Genomic DNA, 19,532 nt, shown 5'->3' with positions numbered 1-19,532 from the left:
CCCATGGCGATCTTGGGGGTCAGATTTAGATGTTTAGTTAGAGTATCCTTTAATTATGATCTCATCTAGGGATGTGGTCGACCCTATGCCAGTTTCATTTAGAAAGAATATGTCCGATTTCGTCTCGTGTAATTGTGTTTCATCATCTGGAAGGTTAGAACGTAGACCCCTGATGTTGGAGAAAAAAAAATTATTTTTACTTTGGAAAAATAAGACAAATTACGACATTCTGTAATTTCAAATCCTCTGGCATTGATCAATTACCAAACTTATGGCTAAAGCAAGTAACAATCGCACATTATCTATTAGCCTTCAGCAGGATGCAAAAGAAAGAAGAAGAAACATCATCAGAAATCTCCCCAAAGCCAAAAAAACTTTCGTCCTAGAATATAGCCTAATGTTAAATATATTGTTGGATCGATTCTAGTATCACAAATTCCTGTATAGAAAACGAATCAGATATTATTAAAATATATGAAGTGCTTTAATCAAATTCTCACATCGGAAATATTGTTGTAGATGGTAACAATGAGGGAGACAATACATTTATAACAGGGGGATTTTTCCTTGTAACATGCATATTAGAGAGGAGGGTGATAGCTGCACAGTTCTTATAACACAGATGAAGGTGAAATACATATTCTTGTAAAGGTTACGCAATGTTCATATTAAGATGTTTAACACATTAACTTTTGGGTGTTGAAAGATGACACATGACAACAGTTACAAAAACACAATGATGATTCTTTATTCATCGGACCGGTCGAATGATGATGACATCAAGAATTCAAAGTTGGAATCTACATCGTTTGATGGTCTTTCCCTTCCAAACGACTGACTCCAACTCCAAAAATTCTTTCTTAGAAGTTCACGCCTGTGCAACTCTCTTCCGCGTGCCTGTTTCCCACCTGACTACAAGTTGGATTTCTTCAAGTTCGACATAAACAAATTCTTGATGAACCGCCTCCTTAAGTAAGACACTTGATCAAATCTTCAATACTAACGATTACTACGATACTATCCCATTTATTACTCTACACACAATAACCCTTATCCCGAGTGGCTTCTGGGCCTTGATAAGTGTTGACCTCCATGAAAAAAAAAACTCAACCCAACTCAACTGCTAACTCAACTCTGCAACTCTGGACTCCTCTGATCTGAATAACTCTAGCTCCTATATTGAGAATCCCCGTTTTCTATGACGTCAGAAGTGTGTTTTCCAAACGTACCAATTAACGTGGCTATGCAAACGTTTTTCGAAACACACTTTTAACATCCAAAGAATTCTCAACATATAACTCTAACCTATTTTTTAACAATATATTTTTAATTTGTATTGTTCATTCTTTCAGCTGCCATTTTTAATATTCCAATTCTATAAGAATGAACAATCAATTCTTTTTACGATATAAACAATATCTAACTATTTTTAACAATCAATTCTTTTTACGATATAAACAATATCTACCTATTTCTAATAGAGTGGAAAAATCAATTCTTTTTATGGTATAACAATATTCCTAATAGAATTTAACAATCAATTCTTTTTGCTATATAAACAGTATCTCAATATTTCTAATAAAATTTAACTATCAAATCATTTTACGATATAAACAATATCTAAGTATTTCTAATAGAATTTAACAATCAATTCGTTTTACGATATAAACAATATTTATTTCTAACAGAATGTAACAGTCAATTCGTTTTACAATATAAACAATATCTAACGATTTCTAACAGAATTTAACAATCAATTCTTTTTACGATATAAACAATATCTAAGTATTTCTAATACAATTTAACAATCCATTATTTTTACGATATAAACAATATCTATTTCTAATAAAATGTTACAATCAATTCTTTTTACCATATAAACAATATCTATTTCTAATAGAATTTAACAATCAATTCTTTTTACGATATAAACAATATCTATTTCTAATAGAATTTAACAATCAATTCTTTTTACGATATAAACAATATCTATTTCTAATAGAATTTAACAATCAATTATTTTTACGATATAAACAATATCTATTTCTAATAGAATTTAACAATCAATTATTTTTACGATATAAACAATATCTATTTCTAATAGAATTTAACAATCAATTATTTTTACGATATAAACAATATCTATTTCTAATAGAATTTAACAATCAATTCTTTTTACGATATAAACAATATCTATTTCTAATAGAATTTAACAATCAATTCTTTTTACGATATAAACAATATCAATTTCTAATAGAATTTAACAATCAATTCTTTTTACGATATAAACAATATCTAATATACTTCTTAGTTACATGGAAAGGGGGACAGCCTTTCCCTGTAACAATATCTATTAGATTAACTGACAAAAGCTGTCGTCTTATGAATATTTCATTAGCGATTGATCACCAGGCCACATGAATTGTCTTCACACAAAAATCTGAAAAGAGTTGTTTCTACATAATATCATTTACTAATATACAATGTAATCACAATATGTACTTAATATAAATATGAACAGAAGAAAAGTTGTCCTTAAAAAGAATCTGCGAATATAAATTCATGTCGGCGAATCAAGTGTTACAGAAGAACTCTGAATATCTTGGAATGACTTGAAAACAAAGTAAACTATGACGAAAGAAATATACTTATTGTGGTAGGGTTAATTGTCCTAATGAAAACATTTGAAATTATGTAGAATCTTTACAAGTGTAGCAAAATTATTGTAGATAAACTATATTATATGTAGTGTTTTTTTGCCTTTTTAACTAATATTTGTTATCGACATAAAAGATTAAATAAAAAATTTATCACGAAATCTGTGGTCTTGTTTTTATTTTTAGTTATTGTTTCATCTGTTAAAGACAACTTTGTTAAAGACAAGTGTTCAGCAATTTATTAATATTTACATTTCTTTTACTTTATTTTTTCATGAACTCTGAATAAAATTAACATATGAACCTCATTTAATATTGACATCAGTAACTTAATAAATTTATAGTGAACCATTTACACCTTCCAAATTCGCTTTGTCTAGATCAAATACAGACACAGGGCAAGCTGTGTGCAATAGCACACACACGCATGCGCAAAAATGATATGACTAATTAATACGCATGCATTTCCTGTGACCTCTGACATAGCCTTCCATTTCCTCCTCTCTCTCTTGCTTGGCATCAAGTAAAGCACACGAAAAAATGTCGTACTCCATAAACATGCATCATCATGTGAGGTAAGGATTGAATTTTTTATGTATAAACATTGTTACCTGGAAGATGCTTACACGATTAGTTAACACATTATGAACAATCCAAGACTGTTATAATTAAGCTTTTTATTGAAATTATTTTATTATATGAACTATAACCTTTGTTTGTACACACTTCCACAGAGATCAAGCTACTATCACACGTCCATCCTTATGTGTGTGCACAATTATTGCATCAAACTTTGCACTAAACAATTTTTCTTCTTGATACAGAGTATCAAACCAGATAATAGGGAAACATTTTCAAATTACTTTGTATTCCTCTGACAGCGATAAGTAACTTAGATTCAACACGCATCTCTAACGTGCTGCAACCTTTTACCTGTCTTTTGTCTGTTGTTGAATGCGCATAAAAAAACACAAAAATACTAATAACATTATCCAAGCAATCGCAAAAAAGTTTCACAATATCCTTTAAAAAAAAAGTTTTACATAGTTTTTCTCACAAAAACACAAAAATTTACTACAACTTTAGACTGAAAATATTGGAAATAATTTGGTGACCCGTTTTTCTGCACCACTATGACCTATAAATCTGCTTCTCGTGCTGTGCAGGGCTTTGTTTCCCTCAGGATGCCTGCCTTTAATTCTCGAAAACACGTATGATTTTTTCAGATGGAGGCTATTTTTGCAAATAGGAAGATTGCTTCCCCAGTGCAAAAGTATTATTATTTGATTGAGACATTACCAGCAGATATTGTTGAAGAATTAAAAGATATTTTCAGAGCACTTCCTGTTGAAGATCCATATAAGACACTTGAGCAAGCCATTCTGGAATGGACAAGTGTTTCGGAAACAGCCAGATGTGAGGCTTACTTGGTGCACGAACGATGAACGGCATTATCTTACAGCAGCTTTAGTTGGATAAACTGCATCCATAATTATCCCACACGCTGTTCATGTTCGTTTGAGATAAGGATCTGACGCAATTAACGGTTATCGACAATTACGACCACGCGTCAGTTGTAACCATTGCCAAGCCCAAACCTGCCACTATAGCCTACACATTCAATTCCAGCATCGAATTATCGGAAATTGCTGCCTTGACCAACGCAATTCAAGCCCTTCTAGTTGACAAATGATCATGTCCCAACCACAGATGAAATTAAGGAAACTCTCACAGTAACGCTATACTGCTTAAATGAACGTCCATCAATGAAAACCTGGATGGTCCTTATTTCTAAGAAAGATCTAATTATATTTAGTATTCGTCCAGTTATATGGTATAATTAGATTTTCATTAGCAGTCCTTCATGCCAGACTTTGTCAAAGACCTTGGATATGTCGAGAACTACAGAACTGGCTTTACCCGCCTTATCCAGTGCATGGGAAATGCGTTCAGAGATCTGTAAAAATAGCTCCAGTAGAACTACATTTCCTAAATCCGTACTGTTTATCAGAAGGGAGATTAGTTTTTGCAATATGATGGTCTAGTGCTTGATTGAATAGCGTCTCAAAGATTTTAGCGAAAAGGGTGAGAAGAGTTATAGTTGAGAGGTTTTGCCCTTTCACAAGAATTCTTGTAAACTGGTACTACAGAGGCTATTCTCCAGCTATTAAGAAAGCAGGATTAAGCAAGCCATTTGTTGTAGAGTTTGGAAAGTACGGGGGCTAGTTCAGCTGAGTATTTCTTGGCTGCCCTGCATATAAGGAGATTTGGGATGGAGTTGTTTGTTTGCTCTAGAGTAGAGTTGGAGGCGAATCGCCGAAAAAGCAGGCCGGTTTTTTCAGTTGCTGTACATGCAACGTTTTGGTTGTTGGATATTAAGGGAATTACTGGTTGTCTTTTATTCACTACACTATTATAAATTTTCCAGAAATAGCGAGTTCCTATCTTCTGCGATTCTATGTGTTCTCAGGGTATTTCAGCATGTCTTCTTTTGACTGTGATTATTACTCTCTTACAATGATTTCTAGCATCTATACATTTTTGCCTATTTGCATTTGAATTATAATGAACAAACCGGTGGAGCATATGTTGCATTTGTGCAATGGCATTTCTACAATCTGTAGTGAACCATAGTGGTGCGTGTGGAGAATGTGCTTTACACAGTTTAGTTGTCTCATTTGCACAATGTTCAGCAGGGGTTGAGAATTTTTTACAGAGTGGAGCCAAAGATTGGAGCTCAGTCGAAGAACTATCATAAAAACGATAGGGCAGAGACAGGGTCACCTCTATTCACAGAAACGTTACGACGTAGCACATGCAAACCTGTAAACAAGCGGTTCAAGCTATATAGTCGTCTACCTTCTGACCGAACAGCCGATAAACCCGGCAGACCTTTGAGTGAGCAGCTCTCTAAAGGAACGCATGGTTCATCTCCATAGCATACAAATTGGTTAGAAACGTGCAACAGGGATCCCGAATTCAGCAGTCGAAAAACAGATCAAAAGATTTTAGATTTTCTCATCAATTCATTTAGAAATATAGTCTACAACAAATCTGCAGAAGAAATTTTGAAAACTTAATCTCCAAAATACGTATTGACATGTGAACATCACATTTTAAAAATATATAAATTTGCAACAAAAATTGTTGGTTGGTTGTTTTTATTTTACGGCATATCAACCCTTGTTGGGTTATTTAATGCCGAATCCAAAGATTTTGAAGAAAAATTTTTTAATAGAGTATATTTGTTGTTTTCACGTCGGTTTCTATTTAACCCATAGTTGGGACCCTAACAGTTACTACCACTCCGGGTCAGAGTGGACCTGGGAGCAATGGTAATTAAAGGGTGGCTCCACACTCCCCAACGCCCACAAGCTGGGCCTCACCACTGGATATAGTTTAAGGTCATATCCAGGACCCCCATTGAGGGACTTTTACCCTCTGCAGGGTGGCAGTCGGCGTATTCTAATGCCCCACCGACAGGCCCACGAAAATTGTTGTAAATATATTCAATAAGAAGAATAAATTTTGAAAACTTGTTCTCCATAATATGCATTAACATGTGAACAGCACATTGAAAAAATATATAAATTTGCAACAAAAATTATAAATATATTCAATAACAACAAAAAATTTTGAAAACTTAATCTTCAAAAATTGTTATAAATATATTCAATAACAAGAAAAAATGTTGAAAACTTAATCTTCAAAAATCTTTGTAAATATATTCAATAACAACAAAAAATTTTGAAAACTTAATCTTCAAAAATTGTTACAAATATATTCAATAACAACAAAAAATTTTGAAAACTTAATCTTCAAAAATTGTTATAAATATATTCGATAAAAAACAAGCAAAAAATCAATTAAGAGGAAATTAGAAAATATTCGTTAATTTAAAAAAGCGACAAAAATCGAATTAAAATTAAAATATATAAATTTGCAACAAAAACTGTAATAAATATATTCAATACCAACAAAAAGTTATTCAGATGAAATTAGAAAAGATTCATTAAAAATGAAAAAACGGTAAAAAAAAATCGACAACAAAATCGAAACAAAATTAAATCGAACGTTAATCTTAATTTTATTCTTCAAATTTTTAATGATTTTCTTGTGTTTTATAAAGATAGAAAAATTGTTTGATAAGAAAAAATGCCATTTAATTATTATGTGGCAGAGTGAAAAGCAATTTATTTTACTTTCAATCTTCGTATTCATGTTCTTTGTAAATACATAACCAATTGCTATCTTTTCAAATTTTTAATTATTAGGGGAGAAGGCAGCAATCCCATATAACAAAATGCGTGGTTGCTCCTTGTTGATTTTCTGAAAGGTATACGAAAGGCGGCCGTATTCATTGGTGAGTTGAATATGTTTTGGCATATGTAATCCAAATTCTTTTTAGGTGCTGACACAGTGTATCAGATATTGGATGGATATACCATTCCATATATTCCCGTGGGTAATGGAATTTGAACATTGAATTATATATGCATATCTATTGTGCAATGGAACTCGAAAATCAATGGTCTGGATAGCAAAATATTCCGAGAGATTATTTTTAGAACCAATGTGTTGGACGAGTAACTTCTGATACGAGCTTGATTCTTGGTAAACTGCCGGCCAGATTTCTTGTTGAGAAAGGGTAAGGGATGCCTTTTAGATGAGGGAACGAGGAGGATAAGGGAAACATAGAGAAGGTAAGGGGGAAGGGTTAAGTTTTGGCGAGCAGGCATGCGCTTAATGGAATTTCTTCGGGGGGAGGAATTGTATGTTAGTATTCGGTAAAATGTGTTAACTTCTTAATTTTAGCTTAAAATGGGAAATGTACATTCTTGTGATTTTTAAATGGGAGTATGAATGAGATGGGGTGGATGTGATGTTTTCGCTGTGCGGGTGGGTGAGAAGGTGAGGTGGAAATGGAGACGAGTCATGGTCTGGAGTTTTTAAATGCTTGGGAGATTACTTATTTAAGTGAGTTAAAGATTGGGTGTTTTTAATTATGAGAGTATATTTAAAAGTATATATATATATATATATATATATATATATATATATATATATATACTGGTATGTATAGATATACATACCGTGCATATGTATGTGTCTTGTTTAATAGCGTCTATGTAAGAGTGTTTATGTAAATGTTCCCCTTGATGTATGTATACTGTTTTCTTTTCTGCTTTGTTAGTATACAGCGTCTGTGGTTCTCTGTGCGCGATTTGATACACATATCAATACTGTTTACAACCGGAACAAATACCATATACGAAGCAGTTCTTTAAATATGAGAAATAGACATATTTGCGTAGCATATGATGCAAAAGGGAAACATGCCTTATCCCATTCACGTTCGCTCTCATGGTGGTTTTCTTGCTGGGATGTAGTAATCTAATTTTTTTATTAATATCTACTTCGTCTCTTGTTTATTTTATTTTGATCATTTTCGGCTTGCTGGGGTGTAGAAATCTTATATTTTTATTAATATCTACTGCGTCTCTCAAAAATCGTATGCAATACATACGAATATACATCACAGAAAAAATATCTTATTTCCCTGTCTCTCGTTCTCTTGGTTGTTTTCAAATACTGTATGTGAGACAGTTCTTTTAACATGACGATTAGATATCTTTGCATTCCACATCACACAAAAGGGAAACATACCTTATACCATTGACCTTCGCTCTCTTGGTGGTTTTTACCTTACAAGAAATATATCTTCTTCTGACCGAAACACTATAACACAAATATATATTATTATATAGCTTTATTTCATGTCTGTGACTTTTCTGTCAGTTGCACCTAATTATAGTATAAATAAATCATTGGTATTTTGTTGTTGTTTACTTACTTTCAGCTAAGGCCAATATCATTAGGGACGCTTCATCAACTTATCTCCCTCTTCTCTCACATCAATATGTTCAGCTTAATATCCTCATAGGATGATTATTTCCAACTGGTACAATAGTTTACAGCTGGATGTCAGGTGGTTCTTTACTTTTGTGTGGCAGAGTGAGTTCTCATGTGTCTCAGTAAATTTGATTTGTCAGAACTAGAATAACTACACACTTCACAACAATATGGCTTTTCACCTGTGTGAGTTCTCATATGTAATATTAACATTGCTTTTTGAGAACAAGAGTAGCCACACACTTCACAAGTATATGGCTTTTCCTTAGTGTGAGTTCTCATATGTGTGACTAAACCTGACTTTTGATAACTTGAATATCCACATATTTCACAATAATATGGATTTTCACCTGTGTGACTTCTCATATGTCTCACTAAAGATGTTTTGTCAGAACAGGAATATTTACACACTTCACAGGAATGTGGCTTTTCACCAGTGTGAGTTCTCATATGTAATACTAACCTTGCTTTTTGAGAACAAGAATATCCACATACTTCACAAGTATACGGCTTTTCGCCAGTGTGAATTCTCATATGTGTCACTAAATTTGATTTATGAGAACAAGAATATCCACACACTTTACAGATATGTGGCTTTTCACCAGTGTGACTTCTTATATGTATTAATAACCTTGATTTTTCAGAACAAGAATATCCGCACACTTCACAAGTGTGTGGCTTTTCACCAGTGTGAGTTCGCATATGTTTCATTAACGTTGATTTTCTAGAACAAAAATAATCACACAATTCACAATGATGTGGATTTTCCATCGTGGGAGTTCTAATTTTTGTCACTAATGTGAATTTATTGGCTTGTCTCAAGTGTGAATTATAATATGTTTAACTAAATCTGATATTTGATTAGAACGCACTTTATTTTTTTCTAGTGTATTTTTATTTTTTACTTAATTATATCTACAAACTTCATATTAAATCTTCATAAATGTGGCATTTCCCTAGTGTGACTCATCAATAAATGATAATTTTTTCCAATTTTCTTCCTTTAAAGATTGTAACGCTGGGTTTGGGGCCGCCAAACCAGCTGCCAACACTGCCCTGCTTTTTAATGAAATCACCGAGAGCTCTTTTTAGTATCCTCATTGTTCACTGAAGTGCACTTGTCTGGATCTGTTTTGCACTTGGTTCCCAGAAATATTAGTTAGGTATGAGTTCAGTTTCTTCTACATAAACCCTGTGGCACCTCTAATAACTGGTATGACTGATATCTTTCTTCCAGTTTCTTTTCATATCATGACTTATCATATGTTTCAATAAATGATTTTTCAGACCAGGAATATTCTACACACATTGGTTATATCTTTTTTATTTCAATTTTCTTATTTGTTCAAGTTGAATATAAAGCAGATGCGACAAATTTACCCACCATTTTATATATTTCAACTGAGCGATCTTCTCAAATTTGCTAAATTAAACGATTTTGCATTTCTACTAATTTTTTCTTAGGTTTTCTATAGTTTTCGGTATTGTAGAAAATATTGTCTTTTTAACGACACATACTTTTCTTTCTGCAAAATTTTGTTCTTTTTACGAAGTTTTTCTTAGTGCTTTATTTTCAGTTGTTGTAAAAATATTGTCTTCTTATTATTGTAGAAAATATTGTCTTCTTAAAACCATAAACTTTTCTTTCGACAACATTTTTACTTTCTGAAATTTTTCGTAGTTTTTCTATAGTTTCTGGTATTGTAGAAAATATTGTCTTCTTAAAACCACAAACTTTTCTTTCGACAACATTTTTACTTACTGAAATTTTTCGTAGTTTTTCTATAGTTTCCGGTATTGTAGAAAATATTGTCTTCTTAAACCACAAACTTTTCTTTCGACAATATTTTTACTTACTGAAATTTTTTGTAGTTTTTCTATAGTTTCCGGTATTGTAGAAAATATTGTCTTCTTAAACCACAAACTTTTCTTTCGACAACATTTTTACTTTCTGAAATTTTTCGTAGTTTTTCTATAGTTTCTGGTATTGTAGAAAATATTGTCTTCTTAAACCACAAACTTTTCTTTCGACAACATTTTTACTTTCTGAAATTTTTCGTAGTTTTTCTATAGTTTCTGGTATTGTAGAAAATATTGTCTTCTTAAACCACAAACTTTTCTTTCGACAACATTTTTACTTTCTGAAATTTTTCGTAGTTTTTCTATAGTTTCCGGTATTGTAGAAAATATTGTCTTCTTAAACCACAAACTTTTCTTTCGACAACATTTTTACTTTCTGAAATTTTTCGTAGTTTTTCTATAGTTTCCGGTATTGTAGAAAATATTGTCTTCTTAAACCACAAACTTTTCTTTCGACAACATTTTTACTTTCTGAAATTTTTCGTAGTTTTTCTATAGTTTCCGATATTGTAGAAAATATTGTCTTCTTAAACCACAAACTTTTCTTTCGACAACATTTTTACTTTCTGAAATTTTTCGTAGTTTTTCTATAGTTTCCGGTATTGTAGAAAATATTGTCTTCTTAAACCACAAACTTTTCTTTCGACAACATTTTTACTTTCTGAAATTTTTCGTAGTTTTTCTATAGTTTCTGGTATTGTAGAAAATATTGTCTTGTAAACGCCACACACCTTTCTTTCTGCAATTTGATCTATTATCCTTTTTGATTTATTTGAAGCTGAAACATCTATTCAACAAAATATATTACCTTTAAGATGTGTTATGTTATCACCAATGTTTCACAAAATTCATCACATAGTATTGTCCAGTATCTTCTTATAGTATAAGAAATCTTCCAATAGATGTCGTCGCTGTACTCTTTCAAATGAAGTAATAATTTTTTATAGCATGATGTTATGGAAAATGACATTCCATTAAAATTGAATAATAGTGTCTAATCGGGAACATCTGTAAAATTAAATGAAATTCAATAGTTTTAGTAGTTGCATTCAAATATTAGTATTGTGTCTATTTTTATTAATATTATTAGATTATTCTTATAAATTCAATATATAATCTGTTTGTTTAATGATGTAAATACTATTGAATTGAACTCACAATATTTAGATTAATTGAATCGAAAAAGTTAATTGAGACATGTTTAAAAATAAGCGAATAATTTCTAACTTGACACAGGTCAGTCGATACATGTTTAACTGAAAATATTTCTGTGTGTTGTATCATTTATATCCTAATGAAAGAGAAACATTTATGTTTATATATATTGCATTGATAAATTAATGCAATGAGTAACAATTCACCTGGTAAATCGACTTCCCCTATTAATTGGGTGGACTACAGGATACCAGATGAGTATGATTTTAACTGTGACTCATCAACCTTAATCTGATGGAAACAGTCTCGACAACTCGTTTTTTTTGTTTCCATTAACACTTGTTGTATAAATCCCCTTCACATAATAATAATACACTATGTAGTGTGCATTGGATTAGACAAACTTACCTAACAATTTTGCATATGCTACTATTTTGTGTGTGGTGTATAAAACTTTGAAAGTATGAAATTATTTGATTCAAAGTGGAGCTCAAGTTGTTCAGGGTAGATAAATAAAGAGATGTTGCATCTCGCTACTCCCCTGTTTGTGATAGTCCAAATAGTTGTCCCTTACATCCAGATTGTAATACGCAATGACAGTTACCACAGCTAATGTTTATAGAGCATGTAGATGGGTATTTTATTGATACAGTTCTGATCAGCTGCTAACAATTTGACATGTGGTTTATCAGATGCATGCTGGGGTGATATGACGTCATAATATCATCAGTTAAATATTATTGATAACTTAACGCACAGAGTGTATAACAATTCACCTAGTAAATCGACTTGCCCTTAAAACTGGGTGAGCTAGAGTGATGGACGGATACCAGATAATTAAGATTTTCTGATTCATTTTCGACAACTCGTTTTGTGTCTCCATTAATATTCGTTCTATCAAGACTATATCCCCTTCACATAATAATAAAATACTATGTTGTGTGTATTGGATTAGAAAAACACCTAACAATTTTGCATATGCTACTATTTTGTATGTAGTTTAAAAAACTTTAAAAGTTAAAAATTATTTGATTCGAAGTGGATCACAAGTTGTTCAGGGTAGATACGTTTGCTTTGTAAAGAGGTGTTGCCAGAGATGTCGCATCGAAATTATAAGACGTTTTCATTGACTTTCAATATTCAACAAACACTGATGACCCATGTTGTCATTTATTATCATCTTTGCTATTTACAGAACACTTTAATCGACCATTAAATTGATGTTATGTCACTGTTTTTCACATGATAATGTTTTTAGAAAATGTTGAAAGATGTTTGAAATAAATTTATGACAACAATTTGATGGATATTTTATTTTATTTTGATGTGTTAAAAGTTATTTTTTAAAGTATAGAATCTATCTTTTTAACAAGTTTTAGACGATTGTAAAATTGATATATTTTTGCGAGAGTAATGATTTCATGTTTGGAATTTTACAAAACAATGTTTGACCTATGTTATTTCCTTTCCTATATTCATTTATATCTGCTCCTGTTTACAATATGTTTTATTGTGTAACGTCAATTAAACTATGTTATTTCCTGCCATATATTAATTCACATCTGTTTCTGTTTACAATATGTTTTATTGTGTAACGTCTATTAAACTCTAGTATTTCCTTTCATATATTCATTCATATCTGTTCCTGTTTAAAATATGTTTTATTGTGTAACGTCTATTAAACTATGTTATTTCCTTTCATATATTCATTCATATCTGTTCCTGTTTAAAATATGTTTTATTGTGTAACGTCTATTAAACTATGTTATTTCCTTTAATATATTCATTCATATCTGCTTCTGTTTACAATTTGTTTTATTGTGTAACGTCTATTAAACTATGTTATTTCCTTTAATATATTCATTAATATATGTTCCTGTTTAAAATATGTTTTATTGCGTAACGTCTATTAAACTATGTTATTTCCTTTCATATATTCATTCATATCTTTTCCTGTTTACAATACGCTTTATTGTGTAACGTCTATTAAACTGTGTTATTTCCTTTTATATATTCATTAATATCTGCTTCTGTTTACAATATGTTTTATTGTGTTAAATTTTGTTATTTCCTTTCATATATTCATTCATATATGTTCCTGTTTACAATATGCTTTATTGTATAACGTCTATTAAACTATGTTATTTCCTGTCATATATTAATTCATATCTGCTCCTGTTTACAATTTGTTTTATTGTGTAACGTCTATTAAACTATGTTATTTCCAGTCATATATTAATTCATATATGTTCCTGTTTACAATTTGTTTTATTGTGTAACCTCTATTAAACTATTTTATTTCCTGTCATATATTAATTCATATCTGCTCCTGTTTACAATTTGTTTTATTGTATAACGTCTATTAAACTATGTTATTTCCAGTCATATATTCATTCATATATGTTCCTGTTTACAATATGTTTTATTGTGTAACGTCTATTAAACTATGTTATTTCCAGTCATATATACATTCATATCTGTTCCTGTTTAAAATATGTTATTTCCTGCCATATATTCATTCATATCTGCTCCTGTTTACAATTTGTTTTATTGTGTAACCTCTATTAAACTATGTTATTTCCAGTCATATATTCATTCATTTCTGCTCCTGTTTACAATATGTTTTATTGTGTAACGTCAATTAAACTATGTTATTTCCTTTCATATATTCATTCATATCTGCTCCTGTTTACAATTTGTTTTATTGTGTAACGTCAATTGAACTATTTTATTTCCTGTCATATATTCATTCATATCTGCTCCTGTTTACAATTTGTTTTATTGTGTAACGTCAATTAAACTATTTTATTTCCTGTCATATATTAATTCATATCTGCTCCTATTTACATTTTGTTATATTGTGTAACGTCTATTAAACTATGTTATTTCCAGTCATATATTCATTCACATCTGCTCCTGTTTAAAATATGTTTTATTGTGTAACGTCAATTAAACTATGTTATTTCCTGTCATATATTCATTCATATATGCTCCTGTTTAAAATATGTTTTATTGTGTAACGTCAATTAAACTATGTTATTTCCTGTCATATATTCATTCATATATGCTCCTGTTTAAAATATGTTTTATTGTGTAACGTCAATTAAACTATGTTATTTCCTTTCATATATTCATTCATATATGCTCCTGTTTAAAATATGTTTTATTGTGTAACGTCTATTAAACTATGTTATTTCCTTTCATATATTCATTCATATATGCTCCTGTTTAAAATATGTTTTATTGTGTAACGTCAATTAAACTATGTTATTTCCTTTCATATATTCATTCATATATGCTCCTGTTTAAAATATGTTTTTATTGTGTAACGTCTATTAAACTATGTTATTTCCTTTCATATATTCATTCATATCTGCTCCTGTTTAAAATATGTTTTATTGTGTAACGTCAATTAAACTATGTTATTTCCTGTCATATATTCATTCATATCTGCTTCTGTTTACAATTTGTTTTATTGTGTAACGTCAATTAAACTATGTTATTTCCTTTCATATATTCATTCACATCTGCTCCTGTTTAAAATATGTTTTATTGTGTAACGTCAATTAAACTATGTTATTTCCTGTCATATATTCATTCATATCTGCTTCTGTTTACAATTTGTTTTATTGTGTAACGTCTATTAAACTATGTTATTTCCTTTCATATATTCATTCACATCTGCTCCTGTTTAAAATATGTTTTATTGTGTAACGTCAATTAAACTATGTTATTTCCTGTCATATATTCATTCATATATGCTCCTGTTTAAAATATGTTTTATTGTGTAACGTCAATTAAACTATGTTATTTCCTTTCATATATTCATTCATATATGCTCCTGTTTAAAATATGTTTTATTGTGTAACGTCTATTAAACTATGTTATTTCCTTTCATATATTCATTCATATCTGCTCCTGTTTAAAATATGTTTTATTGTGTAACGTCAATTAAACTATGTTATTTCCTGTCATATATTCATTCATATCTGCTTCTGTTTACAATTTGTTTTATTGTGTAACGTCAATTAAACTATTTTATTTCCTGTCATATATTAATTCATATCTGCTCCTATTGACAATTTGTTTTATTGTGTAACGTCTATTAAACTATGTTATTTCCTTTCATATATTCATTCATATCTGTTCCTGTTTACAATTTGTTTTATTGCGTAACGTCTATTAAACTATGTTATTTCCTTTCATATATTCATTCATATATGTTCCTGTTTACAATAAGTTTTACTGTGTAACCTCTATTAAACTATGTTATTTCCAGTCATATATTCATTCATATCTGCTCCTGTTTAAAATATGTTTTATTTTGTAACATCTATTAAACTATGTTATTTCCTTTCATATATTCATTCATATCTGCTCCTGTTTAAAATTTGTTTTATTGTGTAACGTCTATTAAACTATGTTATTTCCTTTCATATATTCATTCATATCTGCTCCTTTTTACAATTTGTTTTATTGTGTAACGTCAATTAAACTATGTTATTTCCTGTCATATATTCATTCATATCTGCTGCTGTTTAAAATATGTTTTATTGTGTAACGTCTATTAAACTGTGTTATTTCCTTTCATATATTAATTCACATCTGTTTCTGTTTACAATATGTTTTATTGTGTAACGTCTATTAAACTGTGTTATTTCCTTTCATATATTCATTCATATGTGTTCCTGTTTACAATTTGTTTTATTGTGTAATGTCTATTAAACTCTGTTATTTCCTTTCATATATTCATTCATATCTGTTCCTTTTTACAATATGTTTTACTGTGTAACGTCTATTAAACTATGTTATTTCCTTTTATATATTCATTCAGATCTGCTCCTGTTTACAATATGTTTTATTGTGTAACGTCTATTAAACTATGTTATTTCCTTTCATATATTCATTCATATTTGCTCCTGTTTACAATTTGTTTTACTGTCTAAGACAATGACCACCATTTTTCCCCACTCCTAGCACATGCCATCACCCTCAGCTGGGCATTTTGAGGATGCTTGAGTGTCATATATGCCAGTGTAGTTTGATTGGGCTGAGTTTTTTTCTGATAGGTTGAAGGTACCGGATTGACAGTTTTTGGCTGCTATTTACAACTGATAGTACAGGATCCCTAACCCTTTGGTAGCGTTTAGAGCAGATGCTCCATCAACAGTTGTATAATATCAGGATTATTGTAGTGCAATGTAGTGCATTAAAAGAAACCCTGCACTCATCTTTGCTAGGCTTTACTGATGCTACAATCGTAGTAGATGAGGGGTCAACTGATGGTCTACTTGGTATTCTGCACAACCACTCGTCCTGCCATAAGACTCAGACCGACATATGCACGGGCTTGGAGTCTATATTCAAAACATATTCCCCCTGACAGGAGAAACGAAACTAGAATCAGATTACCAGGCTTGTATGTGCTTCAGACTTTACATGCGATATTAGCTACTTGTATTTTTTCTACCGCTCTCCCTCGACCCAGGATTGTACCCTAATATACAAAGTCTCTGGCAACATAGATACAGGAGGCCTCAAGTTTTGACAAACTTCTTGGCTTGACCATTACTCCTGATCTTAAATGGAACACGTACATCAAATCTGTTGCCAAGGCCGCTGGAAAAATGGTGGGATCTTTCTATCGATCCGGTAGATATCTCACTGCTGATGCTATTCTCTATCTATATGAGAGCCAGGTACGTCCAAGGATGGAATACTGTTGCCACATCTGGGCAGGAGTTGCTAGAAAGGACTTGTCCTGCCTTGATAGAGTTCAAAATAGACTTTGTAGCCTCGTAGGAGATGTCCTTTTCTCTTCCTTGCAACCTCTATCTCACAGAAGAGATGTTGCGAGTTTGTCTCTGATGTATCGTTATTTTCATGGAAAGTGTTCGACTGAGCTTCAATATATGGTCCCCCCTCGCCAAACTTTCACAATAAACACTCGTCTAGCTGTAAACACTATAAAAAATTCCCCCCACTCTTTATCTGTGCCTAAACCTAAACGTAGATTCCATGAACAAAGCTTCTTTCTTAGAACTGCACGCCTGTAGAATTGTCTTCCATTTTCCTGCTTTCCGGCTGACTACAATATGGTTGTCTTCAAGTCTAACGTAAATAAGTTCTTGATGAGCCGTTCCATATAAGTTATCAAATTTAACAAATTTTCATTACTAATGATTATTATATTGTCCAATTTCTACTGTACACTCTTTAACCTTTACCCTTGAGTGGCCTCTTGACCATGATAATGTGGTGATGCCTATGTAAAAAAAAAGTCCAATGTGAACAAGTTCTAATTGAACCGTCCCCCTAAGTAATCCAAGTTACAAAATTCCCACTGTTTACTATGCTGAAATCACAATGACTAATGTATACCTATTAACCCTTATCCTCGAGTGGCCTCTGGGCCTCGATAAGCGGTGACACCCATGTAAAAAAAAGATTCAAGCGACAAAAGTCGAGTTCAAACAGAAGTTTATAGAAGTAATTGTAAGAAAGTAGTCCATCACCTACATCATCTGACCTACAATTTATATGGATTTAGACAGGCCTGTTCCACAGCAGATATCCTGACTGTAATCTCATGGTAGGGAAAAGCGGCAGCCCTCGATATATCTAAGGCTTTTGACAGGGTTTGGCATGATGATCTTCTAAGGAAAATCAGATCATGTAGTATCACTGGAAGAATACATAATGTAATTAAATCCTTTTTCAGTAAGAGAAAAGTACAGGTTGTCCTCGACGGTCTTACCTCTAAACAATATGATATAAATGCGAGAGTAATGTTGCAAGTTTGTCTATGCTTTATCGTTATTTTCATGGCAAGCGCTCGACTGAGCTTCAATCTATTGTCCGCCTCGCCAAACTTTCACAAGAACACTATCAATAATTCCCCCCACACTTTATCTGTGAGTAAACCTACGTAGATTCCATGAACAAAGCTTCTTTCTTAGAACTGCACGCCTGTGGAATTGTCTTCCGTTTTCCTGCTTTCCAGCTGACTACAATATGGTTGTCTTCAAGTCTAACGTAAACAAGTTCTTGATGAGCTGTTTCACTTAGATAACAAATTTACCTAATTTCCATTACTAACAATTACTATATCGTTCAATTGACTACTGTACACTCTTAACCCTTATCCTCGAGTGGTCTCTGGGTCTTGATAAATGGTGATACCTATGTAAAAAAAAACTTAGGAGTCTATCATAGGACTTGTATTATTCCTGATATTTATAAATGACCTCCCTGATAGAATCCTTTCTTAGATGGGTATATTTGCTGATGAAACCACTATAACAGGCATGAGGGGAAAACAAATAAGCACACATCTAAAAAAAATGGCAGAAACACTCGATAAAAACCTCCAAACTCTGGTGGAATGGAGACTACAATGGATAGTCACATTCAATGCTGCCAAGACGGAGCTTGTTTCCTTCAATAATTACAAGAAACCTTCTCTAAAACCAATAGCTATGACCAAAAACACATTACCTGAAAGTACTTCCTTTAAACTACTCGGCCTAATGTTCACAGGGAACATGAACTGGAATAGATACATTGAGAGCATTGCCAAGGTTGCTGCGAAGACGGTGGACTCTCTCTACCACGCTAGAAAGTACTTATGCCTGAAAGTATGCTGTACCTCTATAAGGCCACCATTTGCCCATGTATGGAGTATAGTTGTCACATTTGGGCTAATGCATCTGTTACTTGTCAGGGTTCAAAAGAGAGTCGCCAACCTGATCGGTCATGAGCTGTCATTTAAACTTTAGCCTCTGTCCCATCGACGAAATATTGAATCCCTCTGCCTGTTCTATAAGTATGACGGACTACAAGGGCTTGTACCTCATCGACGTAAATACTTCCGGCAAATGCGATAAGTAGCTAAATCCCACCCCTACACAGTAGAGATCCCTAGGTGTAAGAAAGCCTTCCACTCCA

Source organism: Euprymna scolopes, chromosome 46 (genome assembly GCF_053919585.1).
Source record: "Euprymna scolopes isolate OS-2025 chromosome 46, ASM5391958v1, whole genome shotgun sequence".
Lineage (NCBI taxonomy): Eukaryota > Metazoa > Mollusca > Cephalopoda > Sepiida > Sepiolidae > Euprymna > Euprymna scolopes.
This window is presented reverse-complemented; position numbering follows the sequence as displayed.